The 25,755-nt window shown below is 34.2% G+C and overlaps 1 protein-coding gene across 1 annotated transcript in view; it reads left to right on the top strand.

Moving 5' to 3' along the window:
- Positions 1-25,755, top strand: part of Samuel (SAM-motif ubiquitously expressed punctatedly localized protein) — a 277,423-nt gene that overhangs the window by 232 nt on the left and 251,436 nt on the right. The gene's annotated exons all lie outside the window — the stretch shown is intronic.

Genomic DNA, 25,755 nt, shown 5'->3' on the forward strand with positions numbered 1-25,755 from the left:
AAAACACATTATATACATCGTATCTATAAAATATAAATTATAACGCAAAAAAATAGGGTCTTTAAAGTTCTGAACCCCGTCCGTATTAATCGTTTAAATACAAACATGTAAATAACGTTAAGGTTACGTTAAGTATAAAAAAATTACAAAAAATAATTCACAATTTGAATGCTACCTGCTGTCGAACAGGGTAATATTGTTTCCGTAAAAGAAAGTCTTTAATTATATTGTAAATAAACCGACGGGAAGATTATCGAAACGGTAACAGAAGCGCGATAAGGCTCTTTTTCATAAAATTAAGTTTTTCGTCGACTTATTCGAGGAAAAAAAACTGTTGTCAGATTTCATATAAGCGGGTAGAAGTTATTTTTTTGAGAAAAAGTGACCGTTGTTTTCGGCAAATATTCCATATCTGTAAACATAAAGACAAGTTAACGTATTTATTTTTCTAAATATCGGTATACGGGACGAGTTTATATTTAAAAGTGCAGAACCGCGATCTTAAAGCTCATTTTTGTATCTTGAAAATTCGGGTTGTAACCTTTTTTCAAAGGAGCTCCCGAGGATGATATTTTATTTTACATACGAATATAAATTATAAACGCGATAAACATTTAATAGTAACGATACCAGAGCAAACGCGGTGCGCTTTGATTTTGTAACAAACGCGATCGATTCGATCGACGCACGAGAACTTGTTAGTTAATAAAACCCCCAGAAATACTACTTTATTTGCGACAGATTTATATCGTTATCGGTTACCGGTGTTCTATCGCGTGAGGGGTGGGATCACGTCTACCCGAGGAACTCAACACGACGGTTTTACTCGTTTATACTTAAACGGTTCAATCTATCCACCGGATTTATCTTTTTTCAAAATATTTTATATTTATGCGAATTAACCGAGCAAAAAAACAGGTTGATATACTTTTAAAAATACATTTTAAATAATAATTACTTAAAATAAACCGATAGACAAAGATAACTTTGAACCGACTGTAATCCATCGGTACGAATTTTTGTCTTCACAGAAACGTCAAATTTAATTTAAGACTGAGACTTTTCAAACGTAAAAATGTTTTAAACGACCCGTAAACATACCGGTGTACGTTCATATAAATATCTAGACGAGAAAATTATTAACCGTTCGAAGATCATTTAATCCTTCCTTTAATCGTACCACCGGTAGACAAAAATTATGTTAATCGATTAACGATAAAATTTATACTTTTATCGCCCTCGTATCATAAAAGTTTTAAGATGAGAGTCTTAAAAATAAAGTTTTGCGAAGAGAACAAATAGTATTTTTGCGCTTTTCAGCGCAAAAATTAATCGTTCGGTTCGAAATCGTTAAATATACTCCTACGTGTATTCGGTTCCGATAATATAATACATCGTTACTTCTCGGGGGTGGGGGATACTACTCAAAGCGTAAAACGACTTACATAGTAATCGGTTTATCGTATCTGCGTTTTGCGCCGTTAAATAACACGTTAACAACTAAAAACGTAAAATTTTTACATTTTAACGATCGTAACGATTTAAATTTTTAATTTAACGGTTTTTAATTTAAGATTTTAATCGTTTAATTAACGGTAGATTAAGTCGTTTATAATCTACAAAAAAAGCTGACGATACAATCGTACGATTTTTCTGCCGCGCGGTTTTTTTTCTGATGCACGGCTTACACGCGCTACCTAATTTAAAGATTTATCATTTATTTAAATATAATATTTTTTGTTTATTTAATTCAAACTAAAGCGCGCACGCATACCGTATTTCGTTCGCGCGGGTGTGGCGATACTAGCGTCCACTTTAAATACTTTTTTACAGTTTAAATATTATTCGTTTATTTAAGTCTACCGCTCATCTATGACGTTTCAACGTAGAAGACGACTACAGCAGCTGTACTTCAACGCTACATTAGTGCTCCTTCGGTGAGTAAAGGTACTAATGACACGCTGTATCCGTTTAGCCGCTAGTTTATTTAGAGCATTTTTTGGAGTGGGAGTGCGATTTTGCAAAAAAAAAAATTGGACGTATTTTTTAATCGTTAACAAACGCTAAGAAAAATAAAACTTTAATCGGGCAAAATCTCGAGATACTGAGGGTGACCTTGCTCTACAGCCTCACCCCGTTCAGCTTTGAAGTTTAAAAATTAATACCGTCAATGCCTCATAAATAGAAGTAATCTGACCGAGATCGGTCAAAATCGGTCGGGTAGTTGTGTAAATATAAGGTGATTTAGAAACCCACCGGGTTGTTCTAGTGGTTAACGCGTCTTCCCAAATCAGCTGATTTGGAAAGTCGAGAGTTACAGCGTTCAAATCCTAGTAAAGCCAGTTATTTTTTCACGGATTTGAATACTAGATCGTGGATACCGGTGTTCTTTGGTGATTGGGTTTCAATAAACCACACATCTCAGGAACGGTCGAACTGAGAATGTACAAGACTACACTTCATTTACACTCATACATATCATCCTCTGAAGAGTTATCTAAACGGTAGTTACCGGAGGCTAAACAGGAAAAGAAAGAAAGGTGATTTAGAGGCCGACATCCCGAACAGACACACATACAAACGAAGATCTGGAAAATTTCCATCCGGTCTTTTGGGTTCCACAGGTGTGAAAACGTGAAGATCCGGTGAAAACCGAATTCGCCCCGATTGGATTGATTACCGTACTATACCTTCTATAGCTATAGCGATAGACGGGAAAGTAAAAGCGTTATTTTGATTCGATCCGGACAACGCATTTCTGTTTTCACGTTGTACATTAGCGTATCGGATTGCATATATGAACTATTGCGATCGAGTTATCTCTGTTAAAAACATTTTCTCTGGTTATACACAAAAAATTATTTGTCGATGATTTAAAAAAAAAAATTGAACGCCATCGAATTTTCTACGAGTTCGTTAAACGCTTAATCGGTTTTATTTACTCTCAAATATGCGGCTCGTATAATTATTCATTTTTATCGCGTACCGATTTTGTTTATTTATTACTATTATTATTATTTATAACGATTATTTATTTTTAGTCTATCGGTATTCTACTTCGTTATTTTGCATTTTTCAAACATTTTCCACGGTTTCTCCTCATTTTTTTCAGGAAAATGCTCTTTTACGTTTACAGGTTTGTTATTCGTAGAATAGATTACGTATTTACGACGCTGTATGAATAAAATATTATGTAATTATATCAAAATAAAATATTGTACGACAAAACGACGTTTTTTTTATAATTTATAAACCTTAATCGTAGTGGCATATACTAGTATATAAACATCATCGTATTAACCGTTTTTAATCATTCTTTTCATTATTATATTACGATATAAGATTAATTACTGTTTATTTTGGAAAATTCTATTATTAGTTGTTTATTCTATATTATCGAGTAAATTTTATAAAATTTATGGAGAACGTTTTATTATTTAATATAAAAATTTTTATTTAATTTATAACAAATAAATCGTAAACTGATGTTACGAGGAAAAAAAGATGTTAATAAATAAAAAATTATTTCCGAGTATATTCCATAGTTACTCCGAATAACGAATGTATTTTTTATTTTTGAAGTTTAGGTTGAAAAAAAAATGTACTTTTTTAATTTGACGGCGTTTATTAATAAAGGTTTACTTAAAAAAAAAGCGGCTTAGAAAAATGAAAATAAAAAAGACCGTTCGCAATACTTTTAAAACGATAAATCTATATCTAGGTAAAAATGCAAATAATGAAAAGATAAACAAATGCCCTCAGAAAATCTTTTGTTTTCTGAACTTTTTTAGTATTGCCGTTAAACTTTTAAAATTAATTATATGCGTGACGTGAAAATATATAGAACAAAACTATACTGATCGATAATGTTGAAGGTACTTATTAAAAATAAAATAGACGTAATCGACAACTTCCTAATATACAAAAATGTTTCTCCGATAAGAAACCACTGTGCGGATCGGTTTGTTTGTTTTTATATATGCCATCGCAGTTTTATTTTGAACGATTCGTTCGGAAGATCTACACGTCTCGATACGAAAGATTTATCTAAAATTATATTTGTGTTTCGGCGATAAAAAAACATTCCGGTTAGAGCCGTGTTAAAAATCCACAACTTATATTTATATTTGTTATTTATATTTGTTATTTGTTTGTCTTATATTTATAAATGTTAAGTCAGTTCATTTATAAATGTTATGTCAGTTAATGATGTTAAAGAACAATTTAGATTCGGAGTAACAGTACAAGGTGAAAAGATAAAGATGCTACGATTTGCCGATGATATAGTAATTCTAGCCGAGAGTAAAAAGGATTTAGAAGAAACAATGAACGGCGTAGATGAAGTCTTACGCAAGAACTATCGCATGAAAATAAAAAAGAACAAAACAAAAGTAATTAAATGTAGTAGAAATAACAGAGATGGACCACTGAATGTGAAAATAGGAGGAGAAAAGATTATGGAGGTAGAAGAATTTTGTTATTTGGGAAGTAGAATTACTAAAGATGGACGAAGCAGGAGCGATATAAAATGCCGAATAGCACAAGCTAAACGAGCCTTCAATAAGAAATATAATTTGTTTAGATCAAAAATTAATTTAAATGTCAGGAAAAGATTTTTGAAAGTGTACGTTTGGAGTGTCGCTTTATATGGAACTGAATCTTGGACAATCGGAGTATCTGAGAAGAAAAGATTAGAAGCTTTTGAAATGTGGTGCTACAGCAGAATGTTAAAAATCAGATGGGTGGATAAAGTGACAAATGAAGAGGTATTTTGACAAATAGATGAAGAAAGAAGCATTTGGAAAAATGTAGTTAAAATAAGAGACAGACTTATAGGCCGCATACTAAGGCATCTTGGAATAGTCGCTTTAATATTGGAAGGACAGGTAGAAGGAAAAAATTGTGTAGGCAGGCCACGTTTGGAATATGTAAAACAAATTGTTAGGGATGTAGGATGTAGAGGGTGTACTGAAATGAAACGACTAGCACTAGATAGGGAATCTTGGAGAGCTGCATCAAACCAGTCAAATGACTGAAGACAAAAAAAAAAATTTATAAATGTGAAAGTTCGTCTGTTTGCAACACAGCGTCACGCGAGAACCAGCCGACCAATCGCTTCCAAATTTTCAGGATACATTTGCGTCATCCCAGAAAGGTTTTAAGCGGCAGATCGAGGCCCCGAACCCCTCGAAAGTGAATTTGTGAATGAAACGTATTCGTAAAGAAAAAAGCATCCTTTTACTTCGTTATTTATTTTTGTCACCGTGGCGAAAAAAATATAACGAAGTAAAACGATTGTTTTTTTCTTTAATGAATATCTGTAAAATAGTTAATATTCTAACGACCGTGAGGATAACGAACGAGTAGGAGTCCAGGGGGCGAAGATCCCTGTCCAGACGGTCGGGCGAGCGAAGCGAGTCCTGAACGGCTAGTTAAATACATAAATACATTAATTTTATTTAATTATTAGAAAAGTAAAAATTACGGTTTAGTAATAAATGCTTACTAGGCGCTATTTATTTTACTTTTATAATTATTCGCGGGCGATAAATTTAAATCTATTCCTTATAGGTCTCCCTTTCGTTAAAAAAAACATTCCTGCACGAATCTTCTTAAATCTAGGTGAATTTTCTCGTATTTTTGGCGATTCAAAAAACAGTAATAAGTGATTCTTTTATTTTTATTGTCGCATAATAACGCCAAAAATATGTTATAATATCCGTTCCTAACATAATCCGTATGTCAGGAACGGATAGATGTAATATTCTTCTGCACCGATAAAAAAACCAGCCCCTACCCTTTTCTGGATTAATCAAGGAAAAGTGTAGAAAAAACTTGATCAAAATAGCGTTGTAAAATAATATTAAAATAAAATTAATAGCCTACAAAAATTAATAAAATATAACAGCGTGAAATTATATTAAAGTAAATATATGAAGTTACAAAATATATCAAAAAATAACTACGAAATAATTCACGGTTCAGAAAAAGTTATTGAACGTTACTTCTTCGCGTTGTTTACGTAAACGTTAAATCAGACGCAGAAAAATCAGATTCTTTAACGACTTTTCTGATTACTGTTATTTAAAAAGTCATCCAGAATAACAATGTTTTGTTAAGAAAAAAGTTTTAATTGTCTTTTAAATAAACGGGTCTGAAAATTTTTCGGACGGTTCGGGTTCGGTAATTTATTAAACGGTAAACGAAGCGTAATAAGGCCCCCAAAAAATTGCTTCGTTTTTAAGGGCAACGGGTACCCAGGTGCTCACCAACCGTGTTAGTTTGAACCGATATCTGTTTCGGTTCCGCCTGGCAGCTGACGAGCTGTGAGTCTCCGGGGCGGTCCAATCAAATGAACAGCTGATGTTTAACTGCTCTGCTCTTGGCAGGGGCCTGAAACCGGGCCACCCTGAAACGTAGAGGTCAAGAAAAAAATTGACCACTCATAAGCGGCGAGTCAGTGTGGCGAAAGCCGCATTGTCGGACCGTGTTGATGCGGTTGCTATGTTCAACCACTCAGTAGTTTACTTACCTTCAGTTGTTTAGGGGATGACTCCTACCGCACTGATGTCGGAAGCTAACCTAGATATATATATGGCTGACCACTAGCCAGTTAATGCTCCAAGCGCTTTAATATGGTGAAGAGGTACTTGCTGCCCATTCAGCGACCTAAGCGTGGCAGCGAATTGCTGTCTAGACGAAGTAAACTTTAATTTACGGATGGCATATATATTTTCAGTAGTTGACGGGGGCGCCTACCCGTTTTAGTTAATATATGACAAGTGAACGGATGGGACACGTAAGCCGGTGGTGTGTGGCACCGACCTTAGTCCGCTTACGCTGTTAGGTAAGCTCTAGGAGCTATTTAGGACGCTGGTCGCTAAACTGTTTCGTGGCTCAGCAGCCATTAGTGGCACAGCCATTCGATCTTATGCTTCAGGGCGACCGAATGGGGCGGTGGCGGGAGAAATGCCAAGCAAACCGATCAAAAAAGACTGTAATTATATCGGACTGTCGAGGAGCGTATATAACAAATGAGATAAAGGAAGCCGGATTATGCGCTCTAAAATGAATGACTATTACAATTTCACAGATCCTGATACGAATCAAGGGACTCACCCAAACTATTGAAAATATGCAGGGATCTGCTTTGCGGCATAATAAAAGATACCTTCGAACCGTGCAACTTTACGTAGAAAGTTTTTTAATGAATTCATGCGGCTTCGTTAAATCGAAAACAATCACCCGCTTTATAAAATATTAACTATATTGAAGTCAGTATTTGACCTCTTAAAGAAATTAGGAAAATTTATTTGTCCTTTAACTCTGAAGAAACCGATGACGACTGAGTTTTCCATTATAAGTTAAATCAGTATACTAGAAAAAAGGCAGGCCTACGGCTCGCCGCGTTTTATGTTATATTACGTATGATTTTGTTAAATGTTTTTGCCTTTTGTAACTAAATAACTTTCGTAAATTTAGCTGACTAACGATAACAAAAACTTCAAATTCCTGAATATTTTTACCTGTTTCTTGAGTTGTGATTTTTTAAGGCGGCTCTAACCCCGATGTTTTCTTTTTTATCCCCAAAACACAAATATAATTTTAGATAAATCGTTTGTATCAAGAAGTATAAACCATTCGAACGAATGAATCGTTCGTGTACTGCGCGCTGCCGCCCAGCGCAACACAATCGGTCTGCTCTGCGCCAATAGCAGCTAAAAAAAATAAAAATTCGAGCGCATAAAACAAACAAACATACCCGCGCACCATCCTTTTTATGGAGAGTGGTGATGTATCTTACATCGACGAATAATATCGATCTCGAATGCCGTAAACAAACGTAGCGCCGTTTTAACGAAAAAGTACCATTTTTCGATAATCGATAGATCTGATACGCATAGAAAAACTTAGTAATTTAGGTTGTTTACACGACTGCCCAAAGAAGAGTATAATGTATTTAGGGTGTATGTATGTTTTTTCCACCGTAGTAGCTGAAAGGCTGAACCGATTTAGCGTATAAGCCCGCGTTGGAATCCTTATGTTCCGGGAGTGTCATATATATATAAAATTTAATAAATAAATTATTAATTAAATATTTATTAAACAAATTATGCTATTTACAAAATTGTCACATTATCCTATATTTAAAGGCAATGTTTAATATTTATCGTTTGATCTTGAAATTCATCTGAATATCTCAACGTATTTATGCACATACTGCTATTTGCTTAAAATGTAAAATTTACTGCGTATATCTTTAACGTTTTACTACTATCTTTATGCAAAGTTCGCTCTGGTTTTTTTCCTAAATTTAACAGTAAAGGAACAAAAGCTTAAACTTACTGTACTTTACAGCTATATTTTTGCGCTGTAATGATTTCAATAGATAATTAAATCATGCCGTGTATAGAATACACGATTCCGGCAAACAAATTTAAGTGAAATAAATCAAACTTGCGTTTCGAGTAAAGTAAGGCTCAAGCTAAAGGGCCTTAATTTTAATGACTATTTATTAAAATTATTTTCCCGTTCCGTGTCGACTTTGAATTATAAAACGGATGAATGCTGTAACCAAAAATTGAAAATAACTACATACAGTTATTTCCGAGGTTGAAACGTGTAATTTCTTCGTTTACAATGTCTACCGACGGGTCTCAACGTTAGCTTTTTATTCGATAGAAATCTTTGCTTAATGCAAATATTAGCTTTTACTCGCCGGCAAATATTTAGCGATCAAACGATTAAAGCGACTTTTTTGTTTTAATTGTGTACACCGATCGGATTTTATAGAAGGAAAACATATTAGCGATGGATATTAAATCGTATAGAAATTATTTTTTTTTAATTTATGTAGTTCCTTATCGAGAATAGATTTTGCGATTTATCTCCTGCGGATGAATTTTAGTAAAATATGTAGTATTAAATAAGGGGGTCTTCCGTAAATAAAATCGAATGATTTTTAACATTTAGTCTGGAAGCAGACCGTCTCCGTATGTTCCGCGTTTACTGGCACGAATAAACAGATTATCATCCGCTACGCCTGCCGTAATCGGATAAAAATGGAAAAAAATTGTTAAACGAATTAAAAGTAAGTTTACTGTTAATTGAAATTTTAATATTGTACTTTATTGAATAAAGAAATAAGTCGATTAAAATAAATATATTTAATCCATATTTTTTAAGTCTGTATTTTTGTTAATATGTAAATTCGGTATTTATTAACAAACCTTTTTACGAGTCATTTAATTCGACGATACACGACATCTTTTTATAACGATAATAAAAATAACGACAAAATATTTACGTAATTACAAATCTTTCTTTTAATCGACGACCGAGTTTAGATATCAGGTAAATAAATTAACAATAGCGACGTACAAAAATATATAATTATTATTATCTGTTACAACATTGTCGATATCGTTACATTTTTATATCTACGTATAAATATTTATCTCTTTTATCTTTAAAACTCCACTTATCATTTACACAGATCAGTTAAGATATATACATCAGACCGATAACACGTGTAACTGTGATATTAGTTTTATTAAGCCGTTTAAAAATTAAAAAAAACACAAATCGATTAGTATAAACGTTTAAAAAAAATCAGACATCGCTGAAGTACCGGCAGTATTTACAATCGGAATCTTATCGCATAGTGTTATAGTCGTATATTATTAATTTTACTATTATCAAAAATAATTATAAAGCATTAATTAAAAGTATTTATTTTCCTAAAGGTTATAGTTACAATTTAACGCGACTGTACTTCCTAGTGATGAAGAGCGCGATACGATTTCAACACCTTATCTACCTACGCGCCAATTCTATTTAGAATGACCTGTCTAAGTTATTATAAAAACGTATTAAATTTAAAAATCGCTTACATTATATTTATAATTTATATTAAAAATAATAATTTTTTTTTATTCTTTATCATTTTATATTACGATAAAAAATGATAAAACGTATAAAATTTTTTGATCGTCAAATATACTTTCATTCGTTCGATGACAAATATTAAACGAAATTTTTACTTTATTTATCGTTTAAGAAAATAAAAATAAAAATTTAACCCGTTCATATCGCATCGAAATAAAATAATTTTAATTAATAGATATTTTTTTAAATATAAAGCGAGTTAATTATTATCCGATGTCATTAGCCTCGTTACGTACTACGCGATCGGTAGCCGGAGACCAAGTTGATAGCAACCGCCGAGGTAAAAGGTATAGTACGGGTGTATACGGAGTTCTTGTTTTACTTTCTTGTACGAAGTAAAGGAAGCATTAAATGCCCGAAAAATTCTGTTTTCAGATTTCCACTGAAATATCCATTTTGACCATCCCTGAAATCATTTTGACTAGTTTCGGCGTGACGTCTATACGTTCGTATGTATCTCGCATAACTCAAAAACGATTTGCCGTAGTATGTTGAATTTTGGATTTAGCATCGCTGTAACATCTAGTTGTGCACCCCCCCCCCTTTTCGTTGCAATCGACCGGACGAAAAACGCCCAAAAAAGCCCAACATCAAAAAGATTTGGAGTTTGGCCTTTTCTTAACCGCAATAATAAGCCCTCATCGAGAGCTTTTCAACAATATATCATAAGCGGTAATTATTTTCATCGCTTCCACAGTTATAACCGAATGACATTTTAATTAATAGAATAGTTGCATCTTACAAGGGGAAGAAATATCGATTCGAATCAGACTTCATCTCCGTTTTTTTTAATTTTTTTTATATTATTTAAATATATTCATTTATTAATAATTATTAACCTTCGATCGTAAAAAAATCTTTACGATAAATAATAATTCAATAACGTTAAAAAATAAAGTTAAAAAAATATAAGTATATAAAGTCGGATTCGAACCGATGTGTGCACGGTTACGGATCCGACACGTTCTCGATTACATCACATAACTGCTTGAGCCACGTGAAAAAAGATTAGTATGTAAACCGATATAAAATGCCGATATGGATACCACAAAAAATGCGGTGCAATGTGGTGTCCACCAAAATGCAATCGTGTAAGTATCCGCTTTATTAAAGAAATGGAGGATCGTATCCACTTTCAAATGAAATAAGTTTAAATGAAGCGCACCAAAAAATGTGTATATGTTATTTAACTGGCGTACAAAGAATTCATGTGGCGTCCGCATTAGATTTTTTACAACTTAGATGAAACGAGGGACGCACATTTTCGTCGGTTATTTTTGTTGATGCAAGATCTAAAATTTGTATCCTTGCCGCTTACGAATGATCTCAGTACATTTAATAAGTCATCAAATGATTTTACGGGCGTTCTATATTCCTGTAAAAAAATATCGTAAACATCCTTTTTTTCTACGTTACAATAAAGATTCACCTGGCATTTTCTTTCTAAGTATTTGTTAATTACTACAGCTGTTTCCTCGACCCTTCATCAATTGAACTTTTTTTACGAGTGAAAAATCTATAATATTTTACACGATTTTTTTTTAATTTCATAAAGTTTCTCCAAAAAAATGGGTTTAAATTTTGTATACGTTAAATGTTAGAATTTTTTTTCAAACGCGATTTGAAGAATTATTTTTTTCACAATCACCGTTTAGAATTGAAAAATTACGGCATAATTATACAACACCTGAAAGTTCATGTACGGTTCATCGTTTTTGAGTTATGCGAGATACATACGTACGTACAGACGTCACGCCGAATCTAGTCAAAATGGTTTCAGGGATGATCAAATTGGATATTTCCGTTGAAATCTGAAAACCATAATTTTCCGCGATCACCGTATTTTCTTTACTTCGTACAAGGAAGATTAAAAAGTACACTCCGGATGAATTTTACCAAAGAAAAAAATATTGACAACGAATATTAAATCGTATAGAAATTTTATACTATCTTTAAACAATTTTTTTTCCACGCTGATAAAAGGGTTCTCTTTCACCGTCTTGCGAGGATGAAGTTAGCGATTTACACGCTAAGGACGAATTTTAGTAAAATATTTCAAAATCTTGAAGGAAACAAGAATTGTCCCTCGCATTTAAAATTTGAAAATAATTTTCGTAGGAAACGCAATTATATTAAGTAATATTTATATACAAATAAATATATTTAATATATTAATATTAGCCGGTCCGTTTAGCCAGAACCCGGATCCTCGCGGCTCAGCTCAGTCCAGGCGAATCCCGGAGCCGACTCAGGGGTTCCTCGGGGCCTCCCGGGGCCAAGGGGCCTACTCGATGGCCGCAGAGCTCGCTTCGTCGCCGTTACCGATTTCCCAGGAATACCGGCGCCATTCAGTCGCCATTCCCATCAGCTAAGAGGGCTCCACACCCTGGATCCCCGCACTGTTCGTTCATATACGTTTCCGAATAACCGTGATCTGTTAGACCGAGAGTGTACCTGATGCGTGCAAAAGTTAGCCTTCGACCTGGTAACAAACGATTCAGGACGATTGTTTGCAAAATATTATAAGAGGTGCACCTCCCAAAACAGCGTTCTAGGGGCACCCTGTTTGTTACCGGTCGATGGTAACGATCGGTCTAGTGTCTCACGAGATGCTCGCATACCTTATCGCTCTAGCCTTACACAAAGTCCCCGCAGGAAGCCCGTTATTGTTAAACAGAAATTTTTAAATTTTATTTAACGTAAATATAATTATATTATTTTTATAATATTATTAGACCGCCCCTGTTTCATGACGGTCGGTGCAACCGTTCCAGATTTTATTTAAATAATATATTATATATATGATATAGCAAAAATATTATTATGGAAAATTATTTTAAAGAAAGTAAGTTCAAAAAACTAAAAAAAAAGATTTCCAGCACCGATCGAGTATAAAATAACACGACGAAATGTCAAGTTTTTAAAAAAAACAGTATTTTTGTAATTTCTAACCGTTTACCGATGTTAAATTCGCAAATAAACGTATTTTCTAAAAGTAAAAATATTTAACTTAAGTTATGTGTATTAACCTATTCTGTACCGTACATTTATTTTTGTCGATTAAAGAATCGAATAAATATTATAAAATTGCATTCACGATAAACGAACGGTATTTTAGCACGAAACGTAATAAAAATATAGATACGAAGTGGACGCAAATTTAATTCTGAATAGAAGAATGAATTTAAAATTGTCGTCTAGTTAATAAAAAAAAAGTACCGGTTTTGGATTGTCATGTTAGAATACTGATATTGCAAGTATAATTACTTCTTTTTTTTGTTACTTATTATTTTTAATTATTTATACCTTTTCTTGTTTTTGATCGTTTTCACTTTTAAAGCAAAAATAGTCGAAAAAAATTTACATATCGGTTTCAAGCAAAAATAGACACGAAATTATGTTATAAATCAAACTTATTTTTAATTATAGATTAAGGTAATTTTTCGGCTATAGCCGTAGAGGAAGCTTATATAGATCAGTCCAAAAAAAAAGAAATAGAAATTTCCGAAAGATGTACGTAGATACGTATTCTGGTCCACCTGTATTTTGATTAATACCTCCGGACTGGCTCAGAGTAAATTCTTCGAAAACGAGTCGCAACATTTCTATATACGGGGCTTCGATTGAATTCATTTTGGAACAAAATTAAAAATGCGGGAAGGGTAGTTTTCCTCGTTTTAATTTTTTATAACGGTCGTAGAAGAGCTATCTTGTACGATGAAAGTACTTAAGTTATTTAAAAAACCCAGTTTTTAAGTCGATCGGATTTAACGGTGGAGGGATATTCGATATTATTTCTAAATATGTTTTACCTCGTTTCTAAAAAAATCCGTTGACCTTGAAAGTTCAGATTTAGCATAAATATTTTCGCTTTATATTCCTTCTATCTTAAGAACAGAATGAGATGCTTAAATGGAATTTGGTGTACAGGTACACCAGTATATATATATATTTTACCTTTGGAAATTAATAAATAGCGATCAGTAAGATTTTGTAATCAATAGTTCCGTAAATATTAATGTTTTAAGGAAACTCTTACGTACGTGTCTAAAGTGTTTACAAGCTTTGAACCTACCGACATTGCCATCGAAATTTTTCTTTATCGAATTATGTTTTATTAAAAAAAATATTACGCGTTTAATTGTGAACAAAGGACATCTAATCTGTTCGAATCGATCAATGAACAGCTGCGATACGAGTGAAAACGTTAAACTGAAACGGACGATTATAAAATTGTCAGACGAGATAATTTCCATTCTGCACTCCTACAGACGAGCTGATAAGGCGGTACCCGATTTTACATTTGTTAGTTTTCTCCGGATATCATTAAACAGATTTTATATTAACGCCCGAAATTTAATTAAAATATTTTCTTATGCGAGGGTTATTAAATTTTACACGCGGTAACGTGTTACATTCGGTACCGGCTAGATAAAAAATTGTAATTTTCATAATCCGAATTATAAAATTTCGTAATTCGAATTAAACTATGTTACGATGTAAATTATACGGTGTTATTAAAAGTAATCGATATGTAAACACGGAAGTCTCCCTCGGAAAGAAGTACTTTAGACTATATTGCAGCGAACTTTCTTACGGATGTCAGATTTATAAAGCCGCAAAATATATAAATAAACGTCGATCGCAATCCAGGTATAAGTCCACTACACGATATTCATTCTGAAAGACAGAATGAAAATGTCACTTACACGTATCGCGTGCATTTAGGCGGCTTTTTTTTTCTCCCTACATTCCCGAGCCGGACATCCAATTAAGTATACTCGACTCGTGGACGGGTCCTTTCCGGATCTTTTAATTGCCTGCCTCTAATCTCCAACGGAAGAACCAGGCCCGGCTATGCCGTTCCCAGCCCCCCCCCCCGGCCGGAGCCCGGGTCTCGGCCTTTCCTTTTTCTAGCCTCAATCGGACGGCGCAGGAGCCGAAGCCGCCAAAGCGTATCCGAGAACCCACACCGCCGGCCGGGTCTCGGTCTTTTCATTCATTCACACGGATTTAATTAACTCGGATTTGCGTAACTCGTATAATAGGATTAGCGTGCGTATTGGACCCTATATACGGCGCACGGCCGTAGATTAATTCCTCATCTTTTAGCTTCACAGTGCCGCTGGCAAAGCCGGCGAATCCTGAAAAATGCTATAGGTGGTTTTGCGGTCTGTTAAACGTGAATCTGCCGTTAAATTTCAACGTGCGTTCCGTAGAACATTTAATCGCGATCGTCCGAGTGACAGTAACAATGGCAGTAACAACGATTAAACGACCCGATATTTGTGTATAGGGAAGAGTACGGGAATAACGATGGTGTAACGAAGAGAACGTTGAACGTGTCAGGGGATCTTAAAATATCTATCGCTAAGGCCGGCCGCAAGCTAGCGATGCCGGTGATGACAGCGCGGAATGTTTTAAGAAAACTCTTACGCGTCGAAACTGTTTACAAGCTTTGAAGCTACCGAATCTTTGCGGCAGTAGATGACTTTCTCGATCGTATTGTGTTTAGCGATCGGTCAACATTTCATCTTAGTGAAAAAGCTAACGCGATAATCTCCGTACCTCGGGCTTAACTAATAAGACGCAAAATTAAATGTTTTCCAGGCGATATCCTTATGGTAAGTTTACGAGCCGTTCTTTTTTGCCGAAGCGAGGACCAGAAAACTGCATTCGGCAATAAGATTTTGCGCCTCCTCGACGGCGTAGCTCCGTACAGGATCGTTCGAATGACGATTTTCTCGACCGCTGGATCGGTAAAAGAACACGACGACAGTGTTTACTCGCGGGGATCTCAAAGGTCATCCGATCTGACCCTGTGTGATTTTTCCTTTGCGGTTTTGTAAAGGATGCGGCTTATGCGCCTCCGCTACCTACCGAAGTACACGATTCGAGGCGCAGGTTTGAAACGGATGTCGCTTCTATTATCTAGACGTGTCGGTTGAAATAAGGGACGAGCTCTCGTATAGGTTGAATGCGCGCCACGTAACGAAACGTGCTCGCATTGAACACTTGTAGGGAAAAACTGTAAGAATTACTACTTCATTTTATTTGCGATTCATTACTGTAAGAGATATTCAACAGTTTTAAAACCCCGATATTCTTCTTCTTTACACTCTGTGTCTATTTAATTCTTTTCTACGGTATCCTCAGATTCTTTTAACGATAATTCTAATTTTTTAATTTACTGATCCCTTTATTATTTTCTTATTTTATTTGTTATAGCTTTGTATAAAATATAATCGTTAAAACGAAACAGATATTTTTATTTGAACGCGGTTTTAAATTATTTACTTATTTAAGCGTATTTTAGAAACGGTTTTTTTAATTTTTCTATTTATAAAAATTTTTTTTTAATTTCGTCGTCGAATTTTTATTTTTATACTGTATTTGAAACATCCGCCTTCTCTTTGTAATTTCAACTCGTTCGTAATTTATTATTCGATTATCCTAAATTAAAACGATTTTTTATTCGTATTCGTTTCTTTAATATTAATTAATAGATCGATATTTAAATATTAAAAAAACTTTTATTCTTCTTATTTAAATCGTAAAACTAATACGCGTCTAAGAATTCAGTATATATTATAAATACCGTTATATGTACGTGAATATATTTGTTAAAAAAAAAATTAAATACGTGTCTGAGGAAATTCGAGTCTCCGGATACGTCGATGGGCAGAATCGCTTCTTCTACGCCGCATAAATACTAATCGCGCAGTACTTCTTATTGTTTTGCATAATTTCAGCTCGATTCTAACGAGTTTTAATAAAAGTTCACGGTAAACTATCGGGAAGAAACGATAATGTGGAATATTATGGAAAAAAGGTTATCGATGATAAAGGGATTACCAAGAGACCGCGAAACGATAAATACGTGATCTCCCTTCAGACGATCGGCTTCTATTCGTTCATAATTGCTAAAAGATGTAACCTTTTAAAAACCGTCAGAAAAAAGTAAACTGAGCAAAATGTTTCCGCTTTACTACGGATTTTAAATTCACGTTATTTTTTAACCGAAAGTAATTTTAATAATTAAAATACCGTAAGAAACCTTACGGCCTTTAAAGAAACGATATTTATCCGTTTAACTTTTTACGTTTCCATACGTAATGATAAAATAGAATTAATTATTTAATCGAATCAAAATAGTATTTCTGATCTTAATACCCACCGTTCAACGGATTTATTTTTCGATATAATTTAATCTTTTTATCTGTCGGCTTTAAAAAAAATTAAACTGTTGGCCCTTACCCAAAGAACTTAGCTATTAATCGCAATATTTTCTGTTACCCGACTAGGATAAGACGAATTTTATATATCGAGTAAAAATTAGATTTTGATGCCGAGGATTAGATAAAGAATTTTAACGTTTCTGCCGATAAAAATAATTTTTTACCCTCCGGTTATAATAACGACAATTTCGATGTATCCGAAAATATAATAAAATAAAATAATTATTTTTGCGAAGGAAGGTTAAACCTCGCAACCCCCCTCCCCTCGCAACCCGTTAAATAAGAATAATTTACCGATTAAAGTCGGCACATATAAATGACTGATCGGCTACCAGATTTTTGCTTTCCACGGAGGATTCGTTGACGGATCGGACGATCGAATCGGTGCTTTAAGACTTATACATTAAATATGCTGCAGTCAATTTTTTTCTTTTCTCTTAGATAATGAAAAAACATCTGTGCGGATCAGATTTCCATCCTCCGGAATTTACGAAGGAAAATATTTAGCCGTAATATAAAACATTTAGTCAGTACTAACACTAAAGGATTCTGTATCTATTTTACCGCGTTTAAGCGATTATCAAATAAAACGTTATTTTTACTTGTAAAAAGCTGTCGAAGGGTTCCATAACGCTCCCGACTTTGTTCTCAACAAATTTTTATTTTGAATAATGCAGCGTACGGTATTTAAATATTAATGACTAATTACGCGATATTTATAGTAGAATTATGAAAAGATCAAAACGTTCGGTAAAAAAAAATTGTTCCGATATGATCCCCTTCGTCAAACGACACGGTTACTTTAGAAATTATTCGCTACTAAAATTATAATTTAGAAAAAGAAAATCAAAATTCTTATTAAAAAATGTCGGTCTCCTCGACAAAATTACGATTTTATCATTAAAATACACCGTGTCAAGTACAATCGCTAAAAAAGGTTTTGTAAAACCAGTCGACTCCGAATCGACGACTTGTTCGGACACTATATCTCATACAACATTTTCTGTAACAGCCGCAAATTAAAAAACAGATAAGTATCGAAAATTGTAAAACATCGAAAAAATTAATAACCCGTAGAACGATTAAATACATTTAGCGGTTTAATATAGAATCTTTTTAACGTAACTAATAAATTATGAAATCGGGTACCCCGTTACCCGATTTGTCAGGCGGAATGAAGATTAGAAATTGTCCAGTCGCTGACAATTTTGTATCTATTTAAGTGTTATCAACCGATTTGAACAAATAAGGTGACATTTTGTTAGCGATAAAAGCTTAATATGTTATATAATTAAATTATATTTCGACAACTGATATTTATTGAACCGTAAAGCGATAGCCTCCATTTGTTTATTTTGTAGAAGATGTTGTCGAACAAAATTTCTTTAAAATATCTCAATCCTTTCTTAAAATAATTTTTTTATTGTAAAACCCCATAATAGTGCACAAAAGGAAAAAGAAGAGAGACAGGGCTTTTATCTGAACGAGGCTTTTTTTTTTTTGTTTATTTCGATACCCTGAATCAGGTCCTTATGTTTGACCAGCCTTCCCCTGGACATCCTGTAAAACGATTGCCGCGAGCAAAATACGGGTACTGTGGTGGCCCCGTTTAACAGGTTAACAGGGCCTCAGTTTAACAGGGTAGATTTTTTTTTTTGTCTTCAGTCATTTGACTGGTTTGATGCAGCTCTCCAAGATTCCCTATCTAGTGCTAGTCGTTTCATTTCAGTATACCCTCTACATCCTACATCCCTAACAATTTGTTTTACATATTCCAAACGTGGCCTGCCTACACAATTTTTTCCTTCTACCTGTCCTTCCAATATTAAAGCGACTATTCCAGGATGCCTTAGTATGCGGCCTATAAGTCTGTCTCTTATTTTAACTACATTTTTCCAAATGCTTCTTTCTTCATCTATTTGTCAAAATACCTCTTCATTTGTCACTTTATCCACCCATCTGATTTTTAACATTCTGCTGTAGCACCACATTTCAAAAGCTTCTAATCTTTTCTTCTCAGATACTCCGATTGTCCAAGATTCACTTCCATATAAAGCGACACTCCAAACGTACACTTTCAAAAATCTTTTCCTGACATTTAAATTAATTTTTGATCTAAACAAATTATATTTCTTATTGAAGGCTCGTTTAGCTTGTGCTATTCGGCATTTTATATCGCTCCTGCTTCGTCCATCTTTAGTAATTCTACTTCCCAAACAACAAAATTCTTCTACCTCCATAATCTTTTCTCCTCCTATTTTCACATTCAGTGGTCCATCTTTGTTATTTCTACTACATTTCATTACTTTTGTTTTGTTCTTGTTTATTTTCATGCGATAGTTCTTGCGTAGGACTTCATCTACGCCGTTCATTGTTTCTTCTAAATCCTTTTTACTCTCGGCTAGAATTACTATATCATCGGCAAATCGTAGCATCTTTATCTTTTCACCTTGTACTGTTACTCCGAATCTAAATTGTTCATCATTAACTGCTAGTTTCATGAAAAGATTCTTCTCAAATTCTCAATTCTTCTGTATAGAATTCTAGTTAAGATTTTTGATGCATAACTAATTAAACTAATTGTTCTGTATTCTTCACATTTATCTGCCCCTGCTTTCTTTGGTATCATGACTATAACACTTTTCTTGAAGTCTGACGGAAATTCCGCATTTCATAAATATTACACACCAGCTTGTATAATCTATCAATAGCTTCCTCACCTGCACTGCGCAGTAATTCTACAGGTATTCCGTCTATTCCAGGAGCCTTACTGTCATTTAAATCTTTTAATGCTCTCTTAAATTCAGATCTCAGTATTGTTTCTCCCATTTCATCCTCCTCAACTTCCTCTTCTTCCTCTATAACACCATTCTCTAATTCATTTCCTCCGTATAACTCTTCAATATATTCCACCCATCTATCGACTTTACCTTTCGTATTATATATTGGTGTACCATCTTTGTTTAACACATTATTAGATTTTAATTTATGTACCCCAAAATTTTCCTTAACTTTCCTGTATGCTCCGTCTATTTTACCAATGTTCATTTCTCTTTCCACTTCTGAACACTTTTCTTTAATCCACTCTTCTTTCGCCAGTTTGCACTTCCTGTTTATAGCATTTCTTAATTGCCGATAGTTCCTTTTACTTTCTTCATCACTAGCTGATACCTCTGTCTCCATCTATCTGATACCTTGTAGTATCGCCTGGCTTTTTCCAAGTGTATATTCTTCTATTATGATTTTTAAATTGGGTGTTGGCAATTACTAAATTATACTTCGTGCAAAATTCTATAAGTCGCTCCCCTCTTTCATTCCTTTTGCCCAGCCCGTATTCACCCACTATATTTCCTTCCTTGCCTTTTCCAATGCTTGCATTCCAATCTCCAACTATTATTAAATTTTCATCTCCTTTTACGTGTTTAATTGCTTCATCAATCTCTTCGTATACACACTCTTCCTCATCATCTTCATGGGCGCTTGTAGGCATATACACGTTAACAATCGTTGTCGGTTTAGGTTTTGATTTTATCCTTATTACAATGATTCTATCGCTATGCGTCTTGAAATACTCCACTCTCCTTCCTATCTTCTTGTTCATCACGAAACCTACTCCTGCCTGCCCATTATTTGACGCTGAGTTAATTACTCTAAAATTACCTGCCCAAAAGTCGCCTTCCTCTTCCCACCGAACCTCACTAATTCCTACTATATCCACCTTCATCCTACCCATTTCCCTTTTTAAATTTTCTAGCCTACTAACCTTTTTCAAGCTTCTAACATTCCACGCTCCGACTCGTAGAATGTTATTTTTTAGTTTTCTGGTGACCCCTTCCTTAGTAGTCCCCACCCGGAGATCCAAACGGGGGACTATTTTACCTCCGGAATATTTTACCAAGGAGGCGCCTCCATTTTTGTTAAATGAAAATGCAGAGAGCTACATTGTCATGGAAAAAAAACAGCTGTAGTTTTTCATTGCTTTCAGCTGCGCAGTACTCAGAGGACTGAGTGATGTTGATATGGCCGTTTAAGTCATTGTGACTCACGCCCCTAACAACTACTGAAAGAGCTGCTGCCCTCTTTCAGGAATCATTCCTTAGTCTGGCTCTCAACAGATACCTCCCCGATATGGTTGCACCTTCGGTCCAGCTACTCACCGGTTGCTTGATTATAAACAAAAGTTGCCCGCGATGGAATACGCAAGTTAACCGTATAGCACGGACGAAGCTGCGACCGGGATGCTATCGACTTGATTTGTGGTGTGTGATCTGCATGTAAATGTCTAAAAACGAATTTTGAAAGTTTTTGAAATTCGGTGTTTAAAGGGTAAAACGGGCTAATATTTGAATTCATTTTTGTATTCTTGTTTAAATTCTGATGGTGCTTAGCACGATCAGAATTTAATGAGCGATAATGAAAAAATTATCGCTGAATTTAATAATCAGCGATAATGAAAATATAGGCTGGACACAATGCGTACATCTTAAGGTAATTTCTATTTTTTTTTAATTAATGGGTCGTGAAACATCGACTTTTGCAAAAAACCGGAAATCGAAATTTTTGACCGATCTATGCGCTTTTCCTTATTACTGTTGTGTAGCAGCAACCGAACCACAACCAGAAAGGTTAACTTATTTCTAATAAGACCAAATAATTTGTTATTTTTTTGAGATTATTATAAAATTTTTAACAAATATCATTTTATATTTGTAATATAGAAAAATAAATAAATAAAAACTATATCGGTTATGTACGTAAATTAATATTAGATTTAAACGTTAACCGGATTGTAGTGGTGGCAAAGATTAAAGGTTTCGATAGGTCAAATGACCTCCTGACACGGCATGTTGATTATAATATACATATGCAGTATGTTAGTTGTGGTGGGGTTATACATATATGTCACGGCAAAGTATTAATATTATTATTAACTTATGACACAGACACACATACGTTTGTGTGCGCGTGTGTGTTAAGGTCAAAATAATATTGATAGCGTGTATTACTTAAAATTATTTTTGATAAGAGCCGATTAAAGAGACAGTAAATTTTAATAGTCTGTATTCAAAATATTATAACCATAATGTTATCTAATGTTGATGCTTGTACGCGCAACCGCAATCCAGTATGTACTCCCTTTTCTTTCACCTCTTCACAACTCCCCCGTAATAAATAAAATTACATATCTAATGATACTTCAGTAAATAAGTAAGTTAAGCCGAACCCCCTTCTCAAGATTTCAGTTCTGGACGGTAAACTTATTACGCGATATCGAATCGTATAAATACTCGTACTTGAGCGTAAGGCTCCTCGTTATCTGTTCTGAGACGAGTACTTCGCATCGTTTCCGCCTTTTAAATTTCTAGCTAAACGTTTTCAGTCTAGGGAGGCGTCGGCCAAACCTATTTAGACCGATTCAGGGCATCAAATTAACCGACAAAACTTCACGTAAATGCTTTACCTCGCTTCATTTTCCCTGTATTCGCCGGTTTTTTGTTTTTTTTTTCCAATAAGAATGTATATTTTAAGAACGGATGGAGACGCTTACGTGAAATTTTTCTGTACAAATACCAAACAACATAATCTAAAACATAAGTCCGTTTGAAAATTCCAAAATGGCGCCGTAACGTAGTTAACATTAGATTATTAGATAAAACGTTAACCTTTTAATCGTAAACAAGTAGCGTCTCAATTTTTCAAATCCGGATGAAACACCGAAACGTTGCCACTCCGCCGAAGAGATCGGCAAAGTTTTCCCGGTTACAGTTCTGTTGCTGCAGCGCAAATATACTTCAGCTATAAAGGGGGAAGTACTGAGTATCAGGGTTATATCGATCGCCTAACGGTTTAAAATATTTCCCGACCGATTTATTTAAAAATCTTTTTTTACCGATCGATATTATTTTTTCGACGAATTTTAAAAATAATAAAATAACCTTTAAGTTTCTCCATCCTGTTCGCCGTGTTACATACGTAAATAATTTTCATTAAAACCTTCTGAACTGTAAATTGTTCTTACTTTCCGACCGTATAGTTATGCTGTATACAGAGTTTTCCCAAAGTTTTGAAAGAGATTTTCTTTAACTTTCACTCTAAACTAAACCGCTCACCCCTGATCCTAAAATAACCACGATTTACAGGAAGTCTAGCGACATTTTTCCAAAAACCATTCAACCTAATGTAGTCGTTTATTTCAAAAATTCGTTACACGTAACGATATTCGTACGGAACCTTGAGGGTTTCCGAAATAAACGATTCGGTTAATGATTTTGCGACTTGGAAATTAAAAAACCGTTGATATTTTCCGATATCGTTGAAGATACAAAATTAATCTCAATGTAATAGAAAAATATATTTCGCGTTACAAGCGTTTTAATTTTATTCACAAAAATAATCGGGTTTGAACGATACACAATTCTTAAAATATTTCGTAGTAAAAATGATTTTAAATACTCGAAAATTATTTGAAAGCTTGGAGTAATCGCACGCCCGTAATATATGTTTACGTTATCGGCACGAGTAGTTACTTATTCTTCGTGAAAAACTGTCAGTTACATATTTGAAATTTGCAGCCCCGCTTAAAAGAATTCTTGAGTCCAATCGATTTCATTTCAGCGGGATCTGGCTACACCTTCATCTAATTTGAATTAGATTCAATCGGACTTAATCGGTTGCCCGTCGAAGAAACCTGTTGAATCCAGCCAAGTTTTATTGAAAAATCGGTGAATAGAGGATTTGGTTACAACATTGTCCTATTTAATTTGATTGGATTCAATAGATTTTTTTTAACCGGCGACTGGAACTCTTTAATTTGTATATATATTTATAATATTATAAATTGAAAAACTTGTTTTTGATGTTTAAAAATCACTGCGGAATCCAAATTTGTGCACAAGGCTCAATTTCAAATATACATTTTATTATTGTATATTCAAACTGGAATCGGATGTATAATTTACGAAAAGAGTTTTTGAAAAATTTTGTTTGAACGACGATTGAAGCCTCTCGAGCGAGGAAAATACACCAGTAGAACGTTATCTATTAGTAATTTTTCTACTCGAATAAAATTTTTTAAGTTTTCCCTGACGTTTAAAAATTTCAATAAAAATCCCTGAATTATGGTGATTTTAAAAACTTACTGGTGGTTTTTATCTGACTTTTAAGACATGTATAGCTGTACAGTATATTGTACAACGGAAAGTACAGTATTCAGGTTAAATTTTGCAAGTTGGGTTTTTTCAAATTTTGACGGTTCATGACCTGCTCCAACAAAAAAAATAAAACATTTAGCGTTGAAAAGATATATGTATGATGTCCTCTTTCTGCTTAATACCTCCTGATGGGATAAAACGATTTAAATGAAATTTGGCAGGATGATCCCTGTATGTATTTTGTGATGCTGCACTGATCAAAGTTTTACCATGCTTTTCCTTAATCCATCTAGACTGCCAAGCGCTTGAATGATTCCTTTATATCGGCGAATAACCATATCTACTTATTCCGGGTGTGATTTACGTAATTATTATCAGAGTGAAGAAATTATCTATTTATTTACGATTCTATTCTTTTTGTTCGGTGAAAAAACTTTACGACTTCAAAATATCTACCGCATCCTCCGATCGCAGTTATCTGTTTTGCAAAAATATATTCCGATCTTTGTTTAAATCTATATATTTTACTTCCTTTCCTTTACCGCTATATCGACTAAACCTCGAAGTCTTAAAACGTTTCAGTCTAGTTCGTCTTTTCACCTCAAGATTTCTCCCCTTTACTTTCGCTTTAACACCTCATTTCGTATTTTATCGACCCGCGTAATTTTCTATATCATCTTGTAAAACAAATTTTATCGACTTCGATTCTTTTCCTCGTTATTTTTTTCTATTTCCGGTTTTTCATTACAGTGTTTTCGTCAGTTTGTGTTTTATTACCGGGTCTGCGTTTAATATTTGCAGATTTCTTTTCTCTATTAACACTGTCTTTACTGGTACCGGTTGGTTTATCGCTTCGTCCGTTCTTTCATCCTGTTAAGATAAAAATCCTTTCATTACTGGAGTACTGTGTTCTTTATATGACGATAAAGCAACGGAAAAGTAAAACAAAGTTTTTTTATATTTAAAATTGCGTTTAATAAATCAAATACGAGCCGTTTTGATCGACCGTCTTTTGCCATTTTTTGAGGTAAAATTATAATTCCGTCGCTATACAACTCATCTGTTTTCCGAACGAATAGTGATTTTCACAAGCTTTCTTTTGAAGCTAACTGTATACCGTTAAGATATATATTGTAGCGACTGAGAGAAACGGTAGTATAATGATATAGATACGGTGCACGCTTTAAAAACTTTCCGGCCAAGCTTTTTCAATTTTCGACGGGTGAGATCGTCTTGATTTGAAGACTACACCGTTTCTGTTGATCGATTGCGATCGCTTTATCTTGGTTGCTCTGCATAATCTTTCCATTCGTTGACAGAAGTTAGAATCAATCGTTTGACCGGGCGGCAGCAACTCACAGTGAACAATCCTTCCGGTACCATCCCCAATCCAAAACACACACACACACACACACAGC

Source organism: Lycorma delicatula, chromosome 13 (assembly GCF_047948215.1).
Source record: "Lycorma delicatula isolate Av1 chromosome 13, ASM4794821v1, whole genome shotgun sequence".
NCBI classification, from domain to species: Eukaryota; Metazoa; Arthropoda; class Insecta; order Hemiptera; family Fulgoridae; genus Lycorma; species Lycorma delicatula.